This window comes from Meriones unguiculatus, chromosome 19 (assembly GCF_030254825.1).
Source record: "Meriones unguiculatus strain TT.TT164.6M chromosome 19, Bangor_MerUng_6.1, whole genome shotgun sequence".
In the NCBI taxonomy this organism is placed as follows: domain Eukaryota; kingdom Metazoa; phylum Chordata; class Mammalia; order Rodentia; family Muridae; genus Meriones; species Meriones unguiculatus.
The window spans coordinates 18,356,826-18,377,585 of NC_083366.1; the positions used below are offsets into that span (position 1 = coordinate 18,356,826).

At 36.9% G+C, this 20,760-nt stretch overlaps 1 pseudogene; it reads right to left on the bottom strand.

The window, feature by feature from the left end:
• Positions 1 to 10,970: 10,970 nt before the first annotated feature.
• On the bottom strand, positions 10,971 to 11,190 carry LOC110566797 (ubiquitin-like protein 5; annotated as a pseudogene).
• Positions 11,191 to 20,760: the final 9,570 nt, after the last annotated feature.

A 20,760-nucleotide genomic window follows, 5' to 3' on the forward strand; every position in this document is an offset into this window, starting at 1 on the left:
ATATCCAAAATATGATCAAGTACACAACAAGGACATTTGCTCAACCATGTTTGTAGCAGCTTTATTCATAATAGCCAGAATCTGAAAACAACCCAGATGTCCCTCAACAGAGGAATGGATACAGAATTTGTGGTACATTTACACAATAGAATACTACTCAGCAATAAAAACAAAACAAAAGAAAACAACAAAAACCGGAAATCATGAAATCTGCAGGCAAATGGTGGGAACTAGAGAAGGTTCAGAGCCTTATGCTCCCAACATCTCCTGCAAGGCTTGCTGTATTTGCCTGTGGTCATTTCTTATAAGGCAATTTCATGTGTTGGGGGTTTTGTTCCGAATACATGCCCCACTGGCACCATTGCTCTTGTCTCTAACCCGGATCACTGTGGGTGGGGGAGGGGAGTTTCTGTAACTGTTCAGACTTAAAACCTAAAGAAGGCACTCAGGGCTGAGCGTGCTGCTACTGAAAAAATGTCAGCACTGCTTCGTAACACTAAGCCTCTTGTATCCCTTGAAGCCTCTGTCTCTCTTCACTAAAGAACATGACCTAACACTGAGGCATCCATCTTCTTGAGGGAAGAGTGACTCAGGCCACTCATAGGTTTTCCAGTACTTTATGTCTTCATTTTCAAAAGAGAAAAAAAATGATAAAAAAATACTATACAGGTATAACAATGATAAGATTTCTAAATTGAGGGTAGCCAGTCCACGAATGCTCCTAGGTACACTGGTGACACTCGTTTTTGGAAATTTTATCTTGGAGACCTGAATGAAGGGGACAAGGCTGCAGTCATGTTACATTACCCCTGGAGGCCATTTATTCCACATAAGAAAATGTTCTTTGTGTAAGACATAGGTAAGACACAGGAAGTAGATTTTGAACAAAGAAGTCTCTAAAGAGATACTGTTTTTTTTATTTTTCTAATTCCAGAACCACAAGATAACTTAAGTAATAAGTGCCAGCACAATGGGAGCACAAAACAGGTGCATTTATTTTGAAGAAGGAAAAATGATTAAGAGAAAGATGCTGGGTTTGCCCAGGTGAGTGAAAACATGAAGAGAGTGTTCGTTACACAGAGAAGAGCATTCCTATTGTTTGGAAAGAAAAGACATGGCAAAATATAAACACAGATTTTTGTATTGCTGAAACAGTCAAACCAAAATAGTTGGGGATATAGATGGGGCTAAAGGCAAGAGAATGGTCACCTATGTTCCTATGCTCTGAAGAAACAAACTCCATCTGCAAGACAAGAGGTGATGAGCAGGGAAGGGCACAAGTATTCCTTGATTTCACAGCCCAACCCCTGCCTTCACTATGACTTCAGGGTTGTATTCTAAAAATATTTAAAGCAAGAGCTCAGTGACTCCATGGACTTTTGTACGCATGGAGGAGAGCAATGGTGGAGAATATGACAGCATAGGGGTTTGAGGTGATTTGTACCTCACATATACTGAGTGCTTATGACATGTTTTCCAAATTGACTTTTAAAAATTATGTATATACTTGGAAGAGGTGTATGTGAGGTGAATGCAAGGTAGGAGCTCATGAAGGTGAGAAAGTGATGTCTGTTCCCCTAGAGCTGGAGATACAGCCAGCTGTTTTCTGCCATTGGTTGAAGAACATTGCATGTTCTTAACTACTAAGAATCTTCTCATCCCCCTCCACACAGAATGAACCATATTGTGTTTCTGTAACTAAAATGTTAGAGTATAAAGCTAAGAAAGTTTTAATATTCCAGGGTCTACGATTTGATTTAAGTTCAAGTTAGAGGAGGAATCCACTGCAGCTGATTGGTAGAAGCCTTAGGAAAGAAAGAGAACCTGATCAGAAGAACGCCTGGGCCTTGAGGTGAAGAGTAGATGCTTCACCTGAATATATGGACTTACAGATCTAAATCTGAAAACTGAGCATCAGTCTTGCATTATGCACTTGAGAATGCATTAGGCTCAGATGATGTGTAAGACAAACAAGCAGAGTAAGAATGTTTAGGAGACCTTAACACAATTAGTAAGCATCAAGAATGTGTTTTCAAATTTAGCAAAGGAAATGGTCCCTCGTGATCAGAAAACCAACGAAAGCATCAACATGGTTGTGATACCAAAATGTATGAAGGGTTAAAGGAGCTACTTGATTGTTTCTAGATACTGCGTGTTCTACCAATGTGCTGTCTACTACATTCCGTCGCCTTTGGTGTTCTCCTTATTGGGTACCTCCTGGACTTGATTCAGTGTCATTGTGCTTTGACTTTCATAGATGCTAATGCAATATCCAAAATCCTTATGATCTAATATCATTGAATAATGAGATCAGAAATTTCTAAAAATGATTTTGGATATTGTAGAGACGGCGCAGTGAGACAAAACATTCGTGACGTTTATTAATTCATTGTGTTATTTCTAAATATCATTGTATCTCCTTGGTCTACAAGCACAGGACTTGAGTGTGACTTCCCAGCTCCCATGTAAAAAGCCCAGTGTGCTTGGAAGTACATGCCTGTAAGCCAAGCTCGGTATGAAGCTGGAGTAAAAATATCTGTGGCTTGTTGTAAGACAGATTAGCTTCAGATTCAGCGAGCAACAAAGGAAGAGAGGAAGAGACAAAAATATGCTTATATATGACTGTTCAACACATGCATACCAATGATAACCCTTTCCATTCCAAAGGCATATTTTTCAAAGGAGAAACTGATAATACCTTTATATCCTCCTCCCTTCCTCTAAGATCTCAATGATCAGAAGTTACCCTTGTACTTTTGTAGCTGAAAAGGTTATTGAACTTCCACCTCCCAAGTGTTTTCTCAGGCATGAGCAACCACATACAGCCTTATGCATTGTTGAGGATGGGACCCAGGAATTCATGCATATTCAATAGGATCTTACCAACTATGCTACACATCCCCAGTACAAGAAACATATTTAAAGGAGAACTTCTCCCCAGATTACTAATTTTATTTTCAGATTCCATGATTGACGTTCCTTTTGTAATTGAACCATACTTAGGAGTTAACACTCATGCAAAAGTCTTCCTATAAAATAATCCCTAGTGGTAAGTTATGAGATAGTAGGAGGGAAGAAAATATGGAAATGTTGTTCGTATAAAATAGTGCCATGAAATTCCCCATATGTCTAATTCTTGAGTGTTGTTCAAAACTGACTTTAAGATGAATCTAATTTTTTAAAGCACCCTTCAAGCAGAAAGTGCTGAAAATTTAACAACTTATGCAAGCCGTTGAGAGGCTTAGTGGCAATACCCATTGGACAGTAGATACCTGTTTACTAATGGGAAATGATGCATTTGTGTTACTTACTTTGGGTCACTTGAAATGCTGGAAATATAAATGAGAAGGAATCAGAGTGAACATTCTCCCAGGCACCAAAATTATGATTTCTTTAACTCTGAATCTTTTGATTTAACTCTGCTGCACAGAAGATTAACAAATTTAGTTTTCTTGGAATAGGAAGATAAGATTCAACTTATTTCTGCTGCCTTTGAAATTATGAAACCAAATTCGGTGTCACAGAATATTATTTGGAAGCAAATCAAGCCTGTTTGCTATATAAAGAAGACTCCCTCAGCTAGCAAATGCTCACAAGACAAATGCAAGGACCAAAGACAAGTCATTTGTTTTATTCTTGAATCCATCCAAGCATGGCAATTTAAACTTCAATTAACGTGTCCTTTGATAGAATTGCAAATTATAAATCAAATATCTTTATAACTATGATAATACATGGATACATAATATAAATACTAATCTGGCCAATTTTGAGTTATGGGAAAAGCACACTGATCACTTTTCCCCATAAGGTTCCTAGTAGTGTGTAAAACACACACATGCATGTATTCAGAAGCCATACATGATCTGCCTTCTAAATTCTGTAATGGATAGGGCGAGTCACATGTGGAAATTCATCAATGAGCTTAACTTTTCAACATGGAACTATATAGTATGCTTATCTGTGTGTGTGTGTGTGTGTGCTCATGCATGTCCTGTGTATGCCTGTGGAGGCTAGGGACCAATGGATTGTCTTTCTCACTTTCCATTTTTTTTTCCTGAGGAAAACTTCTTCACTGAACATAGAGTTCACTGCTTTGAGTAGACTTCTGGCTCAGCAGCAAGCCTCAGGGATCCGCTTGTTTCTGCCTTTTCAGTGCTTGTGTGACAAACTCATGCTGCCATGATTGACATCATTTTATGTGGGTTCTTGAAATCTGACCCTGGTCCTCATGGTTGTTCAGAAAAAGTTTATATACCCATTGAGCCATCCCTCTAGACCACATAATTATATCTTTTAGTTGAAAGTCTAAAAACCAATATAAAACACAAAAGAGTCAGGGATAAGAATTCTAACATTGTCAAGCTTGAAGTGAATTTAGAAAATATCCAATCAGAACATTTGGTTTTTATCTTATTTTACAAACAGCTTTTAAAGGTCCTAAGTGAAAGCAGCTTGTAGTCCCTCCGCCTTCTAAAGGCCCTCTATAAACCGCAATAAAGGATAGCAACTGTGGAAAAGCACTCCACCAAGAGTAACCCACACAGACTCACAAGATAAACAGTGTGTTCTGGGATGGCTGTAAAAAACAAGGATGGCATGATCTTCTGGAATTCCGTACGCTCATCAAATCTTTTCCTATCTCTGAGACCTGACAAGAGGAGGAGGTGAATGTGCATCCAAGGTAGTTTTGATTATGTCAAGATGAGATGTGCGTGCAGCAGCGGCAGTCTTTACCATTAATCGCCCAGACCCACCTCAGAGCCGCTAGAGTCAGAATCTTCGTACGACGACTATCTAAAGGTCTGGAAATCTAATTTATCCCAGTAATATTTAAAGCGAATTTTCTCAATTTTCTTTTTAGAAAAGGTGTATCACAAAAACCCACTTTTAAATATTTAGAAAAAAAAAAACATTTCATAAGTGTTTTTCTTTTTTCATTAAATTCTCCTAATTGCCGTCTTGCTAATTATCATAGCCATAACTACCAGGTTGGAAAAAGTCTAGCTGCAGATAATCTGGAGCCATTTGTTTTCTTTTTTACTGTGATCGCCACCAAGAAAAGGAAATACATCTTCAGAAGAAACTTTCAAAATCTAAATAAACTCCCCAATTTAAAAAAATGCTGTTTTCTTCTGTACTCCATTTCAGTATAGTTAATTAATTATGTAGTAATTTAGTTAAAATAAATCTTGTTACTTTCAACTTTTCTATTTCACTTTTTTCCATTTTTCTTATTCATCTTTTCTTTGTCCTACTCTTAATATTTTTACTCCTTCTTGGAGAAAAGTGCAGTTTTTATTTTCCAGTAGTTCCTTGATGATTGGAAATGAAGCCTAAAATTTTCACACTTTCTTCTGCTATTTGTATTTTACTGGGGGTATCCAGGCATTTATCATAGGCGTTCAGAATTTCTTTGGAACTCATCTTCTCTACTTTTGCTTAATCTCATCCATACAGTATGTAAGCTTAGCTATGACCTACACCACTGAGAATTTCTCCTTGAAATTAAGCACGAAATTTCCCGCAACCAACTGTGAAAAGGTAGTTTAATTCTTAGTGTCTTTTCAATATCAAGGGAGAACTGTTGAGAGAAAAAGATGCTTACAAGGCTTAATTAAATGTTTCTCTTATGCACGACCTACCTATTCATCTATCATTTTTCTGTGTTTACATATCTATGTATGTAAGTATGTACGTATGTTTGTTTGTTTATATCTTTCAATCTAATCTTCCTATCTATGTTGTATCTTTCTAAAATATGTCCTGACATATAGCTTGTGCTGACTGAATTTTAGTGCTTTTTGGTTGGTTTTCTGAGTGTAATAATTTATGCCATGGCCCATGTTTAACCAGTTGCATAGGCAGATATGGATTAAACTGGGTATGTGTCATTAAGAAAGAAAAATTAATGCCTTTAGCTTGCTTTATAACCCAGAGAATAGATTTGGGGAGATATTGTGGCATATTTAGCCAAAGACAAGACTGGAAATAAAACTCTAGTATAGGACTATACTGGAAAAACAGAACAACTTTTAACCTAGCAATTACACTTTTAGAAATATAACCTAGGGCATCATAACATTCACAAAGACAAGGCTACAATAGTGCTCATTATAGGATTGTTTACAAGGCAATATAAAAAATTGGAGTCAAACTTAGTGGTTATCACTATGTAGTATATTTTATAAATCACTCTAAAACTATGCCAGAAAAAATATTTAGCCACAAGGACATTTTTCCCCAAGTGTTTCATGCAAAGGAAATGCATATTCTAAAACATGGTGCATGCAGTCCCATTTTCCAACTTCCTTCTACCCAAGAAGGTAAATTCCATTGTTCATTTTGCTTGGTGTAAAAAGAGCAAGAGACACTGTGAATTATTCCTTGAATTTGACCCATTATTTTGCTTCTGACTCAACATGTTTTATCTTTAAGTTAATCCAAAGATTTTGAACATTTATGTAACAATTTCTTTGCAAACCTTCCTCTTTTCCTCACCAATTCAATATTTGCATGCTTCCATCCATGGTCCCGGGCTTCTCATCTTCTCTTTTTATTCTCCACCTTGAGGCCTTTTTACATCATTGGATTCAATTACTATCTATACACAGATGCCTCTTATGTTCATAATTTTCATCCCAGTCCTCCCATTTATGCTGAGACCATATGTTCAATATCGTAGCGGTGGTACTCTTGGTTATTTAAAAAACACTCCAAACTTGACATATCGGAAATGAGATACATTATTACTCTCTGAGTCACCATTTCAAACTGGTCGCAATCTGGTCCTCTTTCGGAGATTCCTTTCTCTTAATGGAACTTCAGTCCATTCACTTATTACAAAATGTAATTTATATCATTCTTTTTACCACTAAGTTCATTTTCATTAACAAGTACAATACAGTACCATTCATTGTCACTGTTGAAATGTCACAACGTGGCTGGAGAGGTCCCTGGAAAGTTATATACACTGGATGCTCTTCCAGAGGACTTGCAGCTGATTCCCAGATCCAACACTGAAGTCTTTAGCAACAGTTTTATCAGACCGAATCTCCTCTTCTGGTCTCCTTAGGTACCATGCATGCATACATACATGCAGGCAAAACACCCATGCACATAAAAAAAGAAAACCTTAAAATAATATTAGAAAAGAAATGTCTCAAATTTGTCCACACTCCTTTGCATAGTCTGTTAAATGGTCTAGGTGATGCTTTAACTGGTTAAAACTTATCTCACCTGAACTATAGTTATACTTTCTTAAATATCTTCATCATTACCATCTTGACTCACTTATATTGGTCTGATCATGTCAGATATAGCTTATTGAGTATATTTAAGTGGTTTATGACAGAATTTAGATGAAAACATGCCACTGATACTTGCTCTGCTTTACGTGGTATCCTTTGTACCTGAACTGTCTCTTACATTCTCATGGATTTACATCTGGTCCCCAGCTTGTGGTGCTGGTATAAGAGGTGCTTGAGCCTGGATAGATCTCTAGGGAGGAGGCCCCTGAAGCTCGAAGCTGACCTTGCTTCTGACCCTGTTCTCTACTATATGCTGTGGTTGCCATGTGAACAACTCTATCAAGCTCCCACAAACATCAACACTAGTCATGTCTCTACACCCACATGAGCTAAAATCCCTTTGAAACTGTGAGCCAAAACTAGAATGTATTCCCTTAAATTCTTACTGTTTTTTTATTCTGTCACAGCATTATAAGAAGCAATTAACAGAATTTGTGTAGTACCATGCTCCCGTCTATCCCCTCAAGAAGAAAGAGGTCCTTGTTTACTGACAATGGAGCATGTTTACTGACATCTTGGAAGCCTCTCCAAGATGATTAAGCATCCTCAAGCCATAGTGGAGAATCAAATAGCATACTCAGAATTATATTCTAGGAAGTTTTCTCTGGTAGCACAAATGAATAGTTTAAAAGAGCCACAGTCTGGGAAAATCTGGCACAATATTTGGGAAACTGAGGCAGAAAGACTGAGAATTCGGGAACATTGAGTCTACCCATCAAAACTCTAGAACAATAGTAAATCAAGTGATCACAATAAGTCTTCCATCATCAGCTATATACAGGGTAGACATGTGCTTAGTGCTTTCCAAATCAATGAGAGACAAAAGTCCAGGTACTAAAAGTATAAAATATGTCAGCAGTCAAGAAAAGAGTATAGTATATAAGACCATGACTCTAGAGTCAGAAAATGAGAGTAACAGTAATTGAAAAACCTAAATTCTGCCACTTATATATAATAGTGCAATTATTAATATTTGAAATAGTTTTTGAAACCTTTTCAGATTTGGCTGCTTTTTTCCTGCAAAATAGTGTTATTTTTAGAACTTACCATTATAGAGAAATAAAATTTATTTTTATGCATCTTAAAGTTTAATACAGAGGTCTCTATTATGAAAAGCACATTTCCAAGAGAAAACATGATAACTTATTGAGGATATGTTTTATATGACACGAACTGAAGTCTTTCACAAGGAAACAAAGACTCAATGCTATAGGTAAACTTGATTTTTTTTTATTATGTTTTGGTTGAGGTTGAAGAGATCTTGATAATCCTGGAGAAGAAAGAATGATGAGAGGGTGTGGCTTCATGATAGGAAACTGGAGAAGCTTAGGAAAGCCTGTTTCTTAGATTGCTATTGGCAACACTGTTTTCTCAAATTGTGGGGAGAAAATCATCTCTCCTGTGGTGACTTAATGATGTTCAATGGGTCTCAATATCTTCCCTAGTTTTATGAAAGAGACCTTCTTGCTTTTGGCACCTGCTTGGATATCAATTGTTCATGGCTTGGGGCTACATTTCCCCAAAACTATCAAAGACAATGATCATCTAGAAAATTTACAATGTTTGAAGTCTCTATCAAGTTGTATAGGCTTAATATCATTTAATAATTAAATGTTATTTTTCATGTATTGTAAATCGAAAACTTGAAATAAGTTGGCACACTTTTAGTAGAAATTTAATAAGCTGATATAATATTGTGAAAATTCTTTTGAAAATTTAAGACATACTATTTCAAATAATGTCAAATAAGTGTGTGTAGTCACTTCAAATATTAATAATATTTTGCAAGCCACAAGTTTGGTTTGGTTGTCAGATATCCTAGAAAACTGTGAACATTGTGACAGAAATGAGACCATGAGGAAAAAAAAAAGCAATGTATCAGTTCAATTTCAAATGTTCCCTTGGGAGCAAATTGATCATTAGATCACATATTCAAACCAAAAGAAAATAATGATATAATCCATGACATTGGGCACATTGTAAGCTTGCTCACAATCAGGAAACATACAAAATCCCTACACATAAAATCAAGTGAATGATCACTCCAAGTATCCTGTGAGTGAGAGTCCCCAGAGGCACAAATAAATAAATCCAAAATTGCAATGAGTCATGGGGCTGACATTTCACATACTGATTTCCCATCTTCTTGTTCCCATCTCTCTTTTTTTATAATGTAAAAATGGATAGAAATGTCCTCCAACAGATGTCCACATGAACAGACATGGAATCTCTGCCAGCTGGAAAGAGGATACTCACTGTTGCCATCTTGGTTTGAATAACTAGATGCCAACCATATGCATACAATTGGAAGAGAGGACAAAAGAAGACAGCTGGGTAACAAGGAACAGAAAGGAATTACTGACTAAATCTTAGACTCTTTATATAAAAAGTTAAGACAACTTTTGAGTTCCCAGAAACCAGTTTGATATATTTACTTTTAAACTCTGGGATTAAATGGACAGTCTCATTTTTATTTATCTGACCTACTCTTATCATTTACAAAACAAAACAAAAAACAACTTCTCCTCTTGTTTAAAAAGCTGTTTCATTTTTCAGCAACTTGGTGACTGAAAGTTGTCTTCTCAAGGAGGACCCTGTGTAAGATGCCCACTCCATTCAGAAAGGCAAACTGGATAGACATCGAAAGAGGGAAAAACAGGGAACAGGGCAAGAGCCTACCACAGAGGGCCTCTGAAAGACTTTACCCAGCAGGGTGTCAGAGCAGATACTGAGACTCATAGCCAAACTTTGGGCAGAGTCCAAGGAGTTTTATGAAAGAAGGGAGAGAGAGTAAGACCTGGAGGGGACAGGAGCTCCACAAGGAAAGCAACAGAACCAAAAATCTGGGCCCAGGAGTCTTAGCTGAGATTGATACTCCAACCAAGGACCATGAATGGAGATAATCTAGAACCCCTGCAGAGATGTAACCCATAGCCTTTCAGTGTCCAAGTGGGTTCTCTAGTAAGGTGAATGGGGCTGTCTCTAACATGAACTCAGTGGCAGACACTTTGATCACCTACCCTTTAATGGAGGGGCAGCCTTACCACACCACAGAGGAAGACAATGCAGCCAGTCCTGATGAGACCTGATAGGCTAGGGTCAGAGGGAAGGGGAGGAGGACCCCCCCCCGTCAGTGAATTGGGGAGGGGCATGGGAGAAGAAGAGGAAAAGAGGGTGGGCTTGGGAAGGGGGCCACAGCTGGGATACAAAGTGAGTAAATTGTAATATATAAAAAGTAAATAAATAAAAAGGAAAAAATGTTCTCTTCTAATTTCTGAGGTCTCCTCTGGATGTTTTCTTCTTTTTGTTTCCTCATTCCATTAGTCTTGGGCAAGGTCTCCCTCATTCCCATTCACACAGGATTCTGTGTATTTCCTGCCCAAGTCACCTCATTATTGAATATCACTCCAGTCTTGTGATGTTGCACTTGTTAGGTATTAAGGTGGAAAAGATGACTTTATTATAAATATGTTCCCTTTCTTGGTCCCCAGTGTATTATAATCACTGATCATAGTAAAAGACCTTCCTGTGATTATGTGTGTGAAAACTTTTCTTTTTTTCACCATCCAGGGTTTATTCAACTGAATTGTTTAAAAAAAAAATGATATCTATACCAGGTTGGAGAGGAAAGCAGGGCAAAACAAAGAAAGAAATTCTCATCTATTGGTAATGATGCTCTGGGTTCCTATTGTTGACTTCATAATCTCCCAGAGAAGTGTGATCCCCGAAAATGTGCATCACTTTTTAAAATGATATTATTCCAGTGGATGCCAGTTTGAGCTGCTATCAGTTTTTTAAATTTCCTGATTGCGTCCTGGGTGTTACATTTGTCCAGGACAACCTTTCCCAGCTGGTCTTTGCAAACAACCTCAACTGTCATTGCTGGAGCTCTAGTCTCCTACTGATACACAACCTCTAGCTTGTGAAAATTCTTTCCATATTTACCACCCCAATGAAAAGCTATTTAACACTGGCTCAATATTGGCAGTACTCAAAAGACTATCTTTAGGGGAGACAGACATTCTCTTTTCTCTAGGACTGTTATAGTTTATTTATGTTGCCTTATTATGAGCATTTAGCCTACCCCCATTTCATTTGCAGAAGCATACAATTTGGAAAGACAAATGGCTTTGTGCTTCTAGGATGTAAGAGATGACAATATTAATGGGGGAAAAGGGGACAGACAATGTAATTTCAACCGTGGTGTGCATTGCTAGCTGTAAACCAATGAAGGGAGGATAGAAGCTTATGGGTGGAACAGCAGCAGTACTCAATGCTTGTATAGAGGGACACAGGAAGAGAGAATGCAAATTGAACTAGGCCCTGTCTCTGCACCCAGAGGACTGCAATTTCTTGTTAAGTTGATACAGTTACCAGAGTTGGAAGAGAATACAGAAAGAGTGAGCAGAGCATGAATTCAATGGCTGAGCTGAAGCCCAGTGTTCTTTTCCCTAATTCTCCTTCCCATTACAATTTGGAGGCTGTTTTTTTTTGCAGGGAGCATTGTAATACATGGTGATTAAGTTCTATAATTCCATTAGCAGACTACTAAGCTTCAAATACATTGGGCTTAATTAAGCTTTTATAGAAAGGCCTGGGGAATTATCCACCACATATAACACCACTCATTTGAGAGAATAGATTCCCCAATGCAAACTCAGCCAACCAACTTTCTCAATGCAATTCTATCGAAAAGTCTGAAGTCTAATTATCGGTTCTCAGGTCACAGCTTAGCACTACCAAGAAGGGTTTGTTTTCATTTTTTTTTAATTATTGTTTTTAAATTTTCTAAAAATTCTGTTTCTGGAATTCCACAATCAGAGATTCTAATTTAATTGGATGCAGGTGGAGTTGGGAACTAAGACTTTTGTAAACAAACAAACAAAACACAAAAATAATTTTGCATCAGGATCAAAAAATACCAAGCTAATGTTTCCTTCATCTGAATTTGACTTTAGTGTGGCAGAAAGATTTGCTGCCACTGAAAATAGATGCATTTTCTCATAGTAGGCCTCTATTTCTAGTTTCATTTTTCAAATATTCTTGAATGTGAAGTAACTGCTATAGCTCAGACTTTTCATAAAATGGGTACATTGAGTAGAGGCATAAAACACATGGTAAAACACATAAGAGGTCACCAATGAGTTCTTTAAAGACACACAAGTAGTTCTGAGAAAAAAAGGAAATAATTCACAAAACACAGGTAATGGAAAGTTTAATAAGAAATTAAACCCATATATTTGAAAGACTTTATTCCTTCCTAGTTGCCTCTAGCAGGATCCTGGCAAAATTCAAAAATAGATTTGAGTCACAAGTAACTCCCGAAAGGCACCCTGAGCAAGAATTAGTTGCCATAGCAGGGACCAGGTTTGTAGAAATAAGATTTAATATGTACACAAAATCAAGTTCACAATAAGGAATGTAATTCCCCAATTCCCCAATTTTGGCTGTAAGGGATACAGCCCAAAACCACAGTGGCTATCTGAAACTGCAGAGCACCAAGTCCTTATATACTGATATTTCCTCTATATACAAATCCACGTTTGTTTGTTTTTTTTAATTGAAAACAGATTACCTTACTTTATGAATTCTCTTTGGCATATACAAATTTTCAATTTTACCGTCATATTGGAGTCATTATTAAGCAAAGCAGGTGTTTTTTGAATACATACATGTGTGCACATGTGGACACACAAATACATGCACATATACACATGTACGTAGTAGAGATAATGAGCATAGAGACACTTACTGAATAACTAATGGGTAGGTGGTATAAACAGCATGGATGGATACCCTGGATGACTCACATTCTGGGGGGGTGGAGCGAGAATTACACAGAATTCCAGGATAGTATTCAGAAGACCAGGAAAACTTAAACTAATGATTGTTTGTTTATGAAATTTCATTTAATATATCGGCACTAATGCTGATCATAAGTACATGAAGCTGTAAAAGGTGGACATGCTCTTCAAAATAAGAAAGGCCGACTAAATAAGGACCAGGCTTTTGAAGAAGAGAAAAAAAAAAAAGGACTATCCATCCTCTCAGCAAGCCCTAGGTTTCCCTCCATGTCTTGACTATTGGAACAGTGACATCACTGTGTGGACTGAGGGTCACAGTTCTTTTCCCACCGTTCAACTATCTTCCTGTGGTTTTCTTGTCAGCTAATTTTAGTATTTTCTACAAATAGGGAATTTCTCCTAACTTATGAAAAACTAGTCTAGAGAGTAAAGTTGCATATAGTGACACCTACCCCCCAACTCAGTTTCCTCCTCTCAGTACATTCAAAGCATGCATCTACTTGATTGCAGGAATTTAATTCTGCTTAGTATAAAGTGAATTTTGACACTGTTTTGAATGGTAAAGAAGAGACCTGTCTCTCTCTTTGGTTTGTTTTTCATATAAAGTCAGCATTAGGCAAAGTGTGAGGGACATCATCACTTCCCCTGTGTGGACAAGGGCACAGAAGACCTGTTCTTTTATATCAAGTGTTAAATTTTGGCTTTATGTATGGAAAATATTTTAACCAACTTCCCAAGAAATACATGTGCACTCTCTGTGTTCTTAATTTTCTACTCTTTCTTTGTGTGGCTATGAATTATAAATAGTAAACAAGTAGCATAAACCTATGTCTGATTTTCATGATCTCCAAAATATATGTTTGTGAATATATTATTTATTAGCATTTTGAAAAGCAGAATAAATTAAACTTCTTGCCATATTTTGATTTCAGCTGGGCAGCTTATTAAAGTAGTTTATTTGTTTAAAAAAATCTCTGTGGAAAACTAGCATCTGGCAGCCACTTGAGATAGAAAAACAAAGCAGACACTAAAACTTGCCCTTGGGAGTTCATGTTCTAGAAAAAGCCTAGTTCTATGCTCTAATGCCACATGCTTTTGAAAAGCTACATGTAAAGCTTATCTCAAAACAAACTTCTAGTCAAAATGCATATCGCTATTACAAAGAATCAGGTAGAGATAATGGATATGGATGATAAAATTGGAGAAATTACACTTGATGGGGATGAAGATGGAGAGATGAGAAATCAGAGTTTTAACTCACACTGGAAGTTGCTGCATAGATTGCTCTAGTAAAAAGGTTAAAAGTTGTCTGTGTAAGAGCAAACAGTCAACATTTCCTTTTTGTGTATGTATGTATACCTGGATGATTGCATATGAAGGTCAGTGGTCAATGTTAATTGATATTATTTATGCTTTTTTCCCATCTTAATTGTTAAACTAAGTCTCTTATTGGATCTGGCTAGAAAGGGTTGCTAAGTTACCCCAGGAATCTTCCTGTCCTAGTTCTCTACTACTGGGATTATAACCAATTGATGCCAGGACCAACATTTTACCTGGTTTGCTGGGCATCTAATCCTGGGTCCTCACACTTATATGGGAAAGACTACCAAATGAGCCATTGTACCAGCAGCACCCAAGCAATGTTTTCAAACATAAAATGAAGACATACCAAAACTGTATTTTGTTCTTCACTCCAACTCATACTTAAAAAAAAAAAAAAAAAAAAAAAAAAAAAACGAATGGTAAAACAAAACAGAAACAGTGCTGTCCTGATTACACATGTTACATAAAGTTAAAGATAATAGAATTCAGAATTATTTTCAAACTAGACAGTCGAGTAAAGGTCTAAACAGTGAATGTGAAGGAACATTTGGAAGAGAAATAAATAAAAATTATGTGGGAAGAAACCCGCAGGGAGAAGCAAACGGTGCAATCAAAGAAGAGCTAAAATCCCCTTGTCTAACAACAAAAAGGTAAGAGCTGGCTAACAGTGAGATGCTAAGATAGTGTGGCTATCAAGCTGTGGAGAACAAAGAGACTGCACAGTTCTCTGGGAGGAAAGAATGTACTGATCTTAATGTGCAGTTCCCAATGAGAGTTCCTGGTGTGATCACATTTCCATATATTAGACTTGCTCCTAACATCAGCTCTTATATAAAAATGAAGAAGTAAATACAGACCTGTACCACTTCCATCTGAACCAAACCTAAACAACCACTCATTGTGACAACGCAGCGTCTGCTAAAGGCTGTCGTGAAGTCTCTATAGAAAGAAGAATCTATATAGATTGTAACATGTGTCTCTGCATGAGTGTATGCATTTTCAGAATATTATACTGTAAGATATTAAATTGCCTGTAAAGGGGGACCTTTAGTGCAGTGAGAAAAGCTGTTACATTCTCAGTGATAAAACAACTTCTCCTCAATGCATATTATTACAGCAACCAATATATAGCTAATATTGAGGAAAAACACTCTTAAATACAGCATGAATTTATCTTTTCTACTTTTGGCTCATAGTTACAGATTTCAAGATTGTGAAAATAGAAAACTTTTACAATATATACGTGAAAATTCTGATGAGTGTGCTCAACTACTCCAATAGAATGGGAAAGCGTTTAAGTCTCCAACAGCATTTGATGCTAAGCTAGCACAAATTTTCTCAACATTTGTAGTATATTAGAGATATAAACCTACCATGAAATTTTCAGTATATTTCAAATGGTAAAATATTAAGATCGAGGTGCAAAAATTTATTTTAAGCCTACAATGAATTAGGCAATAGAAATCAGAAGCTTCTTGTTTTAGACAAGTATATGAAATATTTATATACCAACAAGAGAAATACTCTTTTGGAGTTGCAGCAAGAGAGATGACTCAGTGGCTAAGAGAACCTTATGTTCATCCAGAGGATTCAGTTTGGTTCCCAGCACTCATTTGATATGTTTCACAACTGACTGTAAGGTCAGCTCCAGTGGATTCATTGGCCTCTTTTGGCCTCTGCAGACAAGTTCATTCACATGCACATTCTAAACTCAGATAGGAGTACACCCAGCAGAAACATTTTATGTATATAATTTAAAAAGTATACGAGCATAGAAAAATATCTATATATTGTTTTTTTTAAAATTTTAATAACATATCACTCTCACACATTAAAAAAATATGTCTCGCACACAAAATAAATTCTTTTAACTATTTTTAGGTTGGTTCTATAGCTCAGTGATGGAGCAGTAGCCTGGCTATAAAAGGATCCATAATATGCAGAATGAATGAAAAGGGCCCATGAACATTGAGAACATTAAAGTAGTAAAATTAAGAGAATAGAGAACAAATGTAATACAAGATATTTTAAAATGTTCTTATAAGCTATCCATGTGCTACATCTGGACAGGTATCTAGGTCTTCTCTATGCATAGTCTTTGAATGATGCATCAGTTTCTGCAGTCCCCCCTGGGCCCAACTTTTTTATTTTTTATTTTTATTTTTATTTTTATTTTTGGCTTTGTTGGACTGCTCGTGTGACTCCTGTCCCCTCCAGGTCCTTTTGTATCCCCCTACTTCCATAAGATACCCTGTGCTCTATCCAAAGTTTGGCTGTGAGTCTCTGTATCTGCTTTGATACTCTTTTGGGTAGAGTTTTTTAGAGGGCAACTGTGGTAGACTCCCATCCTAGTCCCTCACTTCTACTAATTCCAATGTCTGTCCTGTTTTCCTTTCTGAATGATAGATATGAGTTCCCTACTACGGGAAGAAGAGACAGTCTCTGAAGTGAACTCAGTTGCCTGCTTCTTGATTACTTCTCCCTGGTGGGCTGACCTAGCCAGGCCACAGAGGAGGAGGATCCAGGCAGACCTGAGAAGACCTGCTAGGCTAGGGTCAGACAGTAGGGAAGGAGGACTTCCCCTAAAAGAGAAGAAGAGAGAGGGAGGGTGGGACTCAGATGAGATGAGGGAGGGGCTACAACTGGGATGCAAAGTGAAAGAAATTGTAAACATTAAATAAATAAATAGATAGATAGAAAATGTTCTATGAAAGATTGAATTTTTTTTTTCTATAAGTAGGTCACTGTCCACATACCTATGCTGTCTTCATACATATTTTATAATATAATTATTTTCTAAACAGGGTGAGCATACAGCATAGTGCACTGGGAAAGCTTTAGTTGCCCTGATGTAATTCTGGATTCTTTCTTTTTATTAAGGGCATTGTATTTCTTTAAAAATGTCACCAAAGCTAAGTAGAAGCTTGCTGGTTCACTGACCAATTCTTATAAATTAGAACTCTGGTTCATAATTCCAATGTCTATCCTGTTTGCCCTTCTGAGTGAGGTTTAAGCCTCTTCCCTAGGGTTCTCCTTGTTGTTTAACTTCTCTAGTACTATAGATTTTAGTATGTTTATCCTATATTATATAGCTAATATCCAAATATAAGTTAGTATACACCACATGTATCTTTCTGCTTCTGGGTTACTTCACTCAGGATGATCTTTTCTAGTTCCATCCATGATTTCATGATTTCCTTTTTTTCAATTGCTGAGTAGTATACCATTGTGTAAATGTACTGCAATTTCTGTATCTATTCCTCTATTGAGGGACATCTGGGTTATTTCCAAATTCTGGCTTTTACAAATAAAGCTGCTATGAACATAGTTGAGCAAAAGTCCTTATTGAATTGTGGGGCATCGTTTGAGTGTATGCCTAGGAGTGGTATAGTTGGATCTTGTGCTAGCAGTAATCCTATTTTTTCTGAAAAAGGGCCAGATTGATTCCAAAATGGTTGTACAAGGTTATATTCCCACCAAAAATAGAGGCGGGTTACCCTTTCTCCACAACCTTTCCAACATGCATCATCCTGTGAGTTTTTTATTTTAGCCATTCTGATAGGTGTGAAATAGAATTTTAGGGTTGTTTTGATTTGCATTTCCCAAATGACTAAAGACATTGAACATTTCTTTAATTGTTTCTCTAGCATTCAATATTCCTATATTGAGAATTCTCTTTTTAGCTCTGTGTCCCATTTTTAATTGCATTACTTAGATTTTTGGTGTTTAACTTCTTCAGTTTTTTTTAATGTATTCTGGATATTAGCCTTCTATCAGATGTAAGGATGGTGAAGATCATTTCTCAGTCTGTAGCCTGTTGTTTTCTTTTGATGACACTGTCCTTTGCTTTACAGAAGCTTTTCAGTTTCATGAGGTCCCATTTATTGATTGTTGATCTTAGAGCCTGTGCTGTTGGTGTTCTGTTAAGGAAGGTGTCTCCTGTGCCAATGGGTTCAAAGCTCTTCCCCATTTTCCTTCTAACAGATTTAGTGTGTCTGGTTTTATGTTGAGGTCTTTGATCCACTGGGACTTTAGTTTTGTGCCAGATGATAAATATGGATCTACTTTCATTTTTCTACATGTAGACATCCAGTTAGACCAGCACCATTTGTTGAAGATGCTATCTTTTTTTCCATTGCATGATTTTGGCTTCTTCGTCAGTAATCAAGTATCTGTACGTGTGTGGGTTTATTTCTACTCTTTGATTTGTTTCCATTGATCCACCAGTCTGTTTCTGTGTCAGTGTCCTGTAGTTTTTATTACTGATGCTCTACAGTAGAGCGTAAGATCTATGATGGTGATACCTCCAGAAGATCTTTTATTGTACAGGAAAGTTTTAGCCATTTTGTTTTTTTCCATACATAATTGATAATTGTTCTTTCAAAGTGTGTAAAAATTGTGTTGGTATTTTGATGGGAATTGCATTGAAACTGTAGATTGCTTTTGGTAGGATGGATGGTAATTTTCACTATGTTAATTCTACCAATCCATGAGCATGGGGGATCTTTCCATTTTCTGTTATCTTCTTTAATTTCTTTCTTCAGAGACTTGAAGTTTTTTCAAACAGGTCTTTTACTTGCTAGGTTAGAGTCACACCAAGTTGCTTTACGTTATTTGTGGCTATTGTGAAGGTTGTAGTTTTCCTATTTTCTTTCTTAGCCTGAGGGCTTCAGATTTTTTTTTTGTGTGTGTGTGTGTGTGTGTGTTAATTTTGTATCCAGCCGCTTTGCTGGAAGTTTTTATCAGAATTAACATTTTTAAGGATGAATCTTGTAGATTGCCATGCCATGCCCTATTGCAAGCTGAAACTAAATGTTACTGTTAAGATTTTATAAAGATGGAAGGATGAGCTTGAAGTAAATCATTAAGTGGTCTAAAGTCACTGATTCTCTAGAATTATGTCCATTTGAAACCAGGCCTATCTGATTTAAAGCCCACGTTAAAAGAATGAATATTGTAAAACGCTGTACCTTTCATGCCACCCATGTAGGGATTGACAGGGAGAATAGATCACAAACTTTTCCCAAAGTAAAAATTCTCAGTGCAGTTCTGGCTGTTTTGTCCCTGTTACAGCCCTTCGGCATGTTGGTTAGATACCTAATGCAGACACTTCTAAATGTTTGATCAAATTCAACGATGTTCTTCCTAATGTCTACCCCTCCTTAATTAATTCTAGTCTCATGGGCTCCTATAGTGAGAAGTCATCCCAGGGAAACATTGTCCCTACAGCAGCATTAGCTGAGATGTTCTATTCCTTTAAGACCTTAGGTAACCGACACTGATAAGTGTATTTTCTCAGATTCTCAAGTCCTTCTATGCTCACTGCATGGAAAACTCACTTCATGGCACACTGCCTTCAAAGACTCCTTACTCCTTTGATTCCTGGTTCCTTCCTGTGTCCTTTTATTTTCTCTTCTGCTTTTTTTTATGTCTCTCAATTCCAGAAAGTGATACACTGCATTGATTATTAACTTTTTTTTAAGACCAGGTTTTTCTGTGTAGCTTTGGTTGTTGTGGACTCAACTGTAGACCTAGCAGCCCTCGAACACACTGAGATCTGCCTGCCTCTGCTCCCCTGAGTGCTGGGGTTATAAGAGTGTGTCACTTCATACAGTGATTACTTGCTTTTAACAGACATGATATTATATAGCAGGGCACCTCAAGCTGTGGCCTCCAAATTTCCCAACTAGAGAACAACTGTCCTCTCATTAGTTCTTTGGTCCACATAAATTACAGAGCCTCTGACCTTTTTTTCAGTGCCCTAAAAGATCTAAATATGGGTGAATAGCAGAGCTCTCTGTGTCTCCAAAATTATTACACATGTTCTTGCTTCTTCTCTAGCTATTGCTCTTCTTCTCCAGCATTGCGCTTCTTGTAAGAAACTAGAAGACTGTATATGTCAGTCTCTTCTTCAATCGGCATTATTTCTATCCATTTGGACCTAACAGCCTGTTACATTTATATTTTGCACTCTATTTGGGGAAGGAAACACTTGAGATATAAGTGAATATAGGGCTATTCAGATATTACCTATAGTTGACACTACAAAATTATGACTCTGCCACATCAAGTGCCAAAGTTAATTGCATTTGTGAGTACTTCAAAAATTAAAAGGCTTAGATGTACAAAAAGAGTTTTATAAGAAAAAGTTCTCTAAAGAAGAATAAACAAGAATAAAGAGAAGAAAAAGATGGAAACCAAGAAAAGTGATCAGAAAAAGTCAAGAATGATGGTTTCAGAGAGAACATAATACAGCAGTAGGTAGAAAGAGTTGAGAAATAAGAGACTAAGCTGAGAAGTTTTCAGAGAGGATGGAAGAAGGA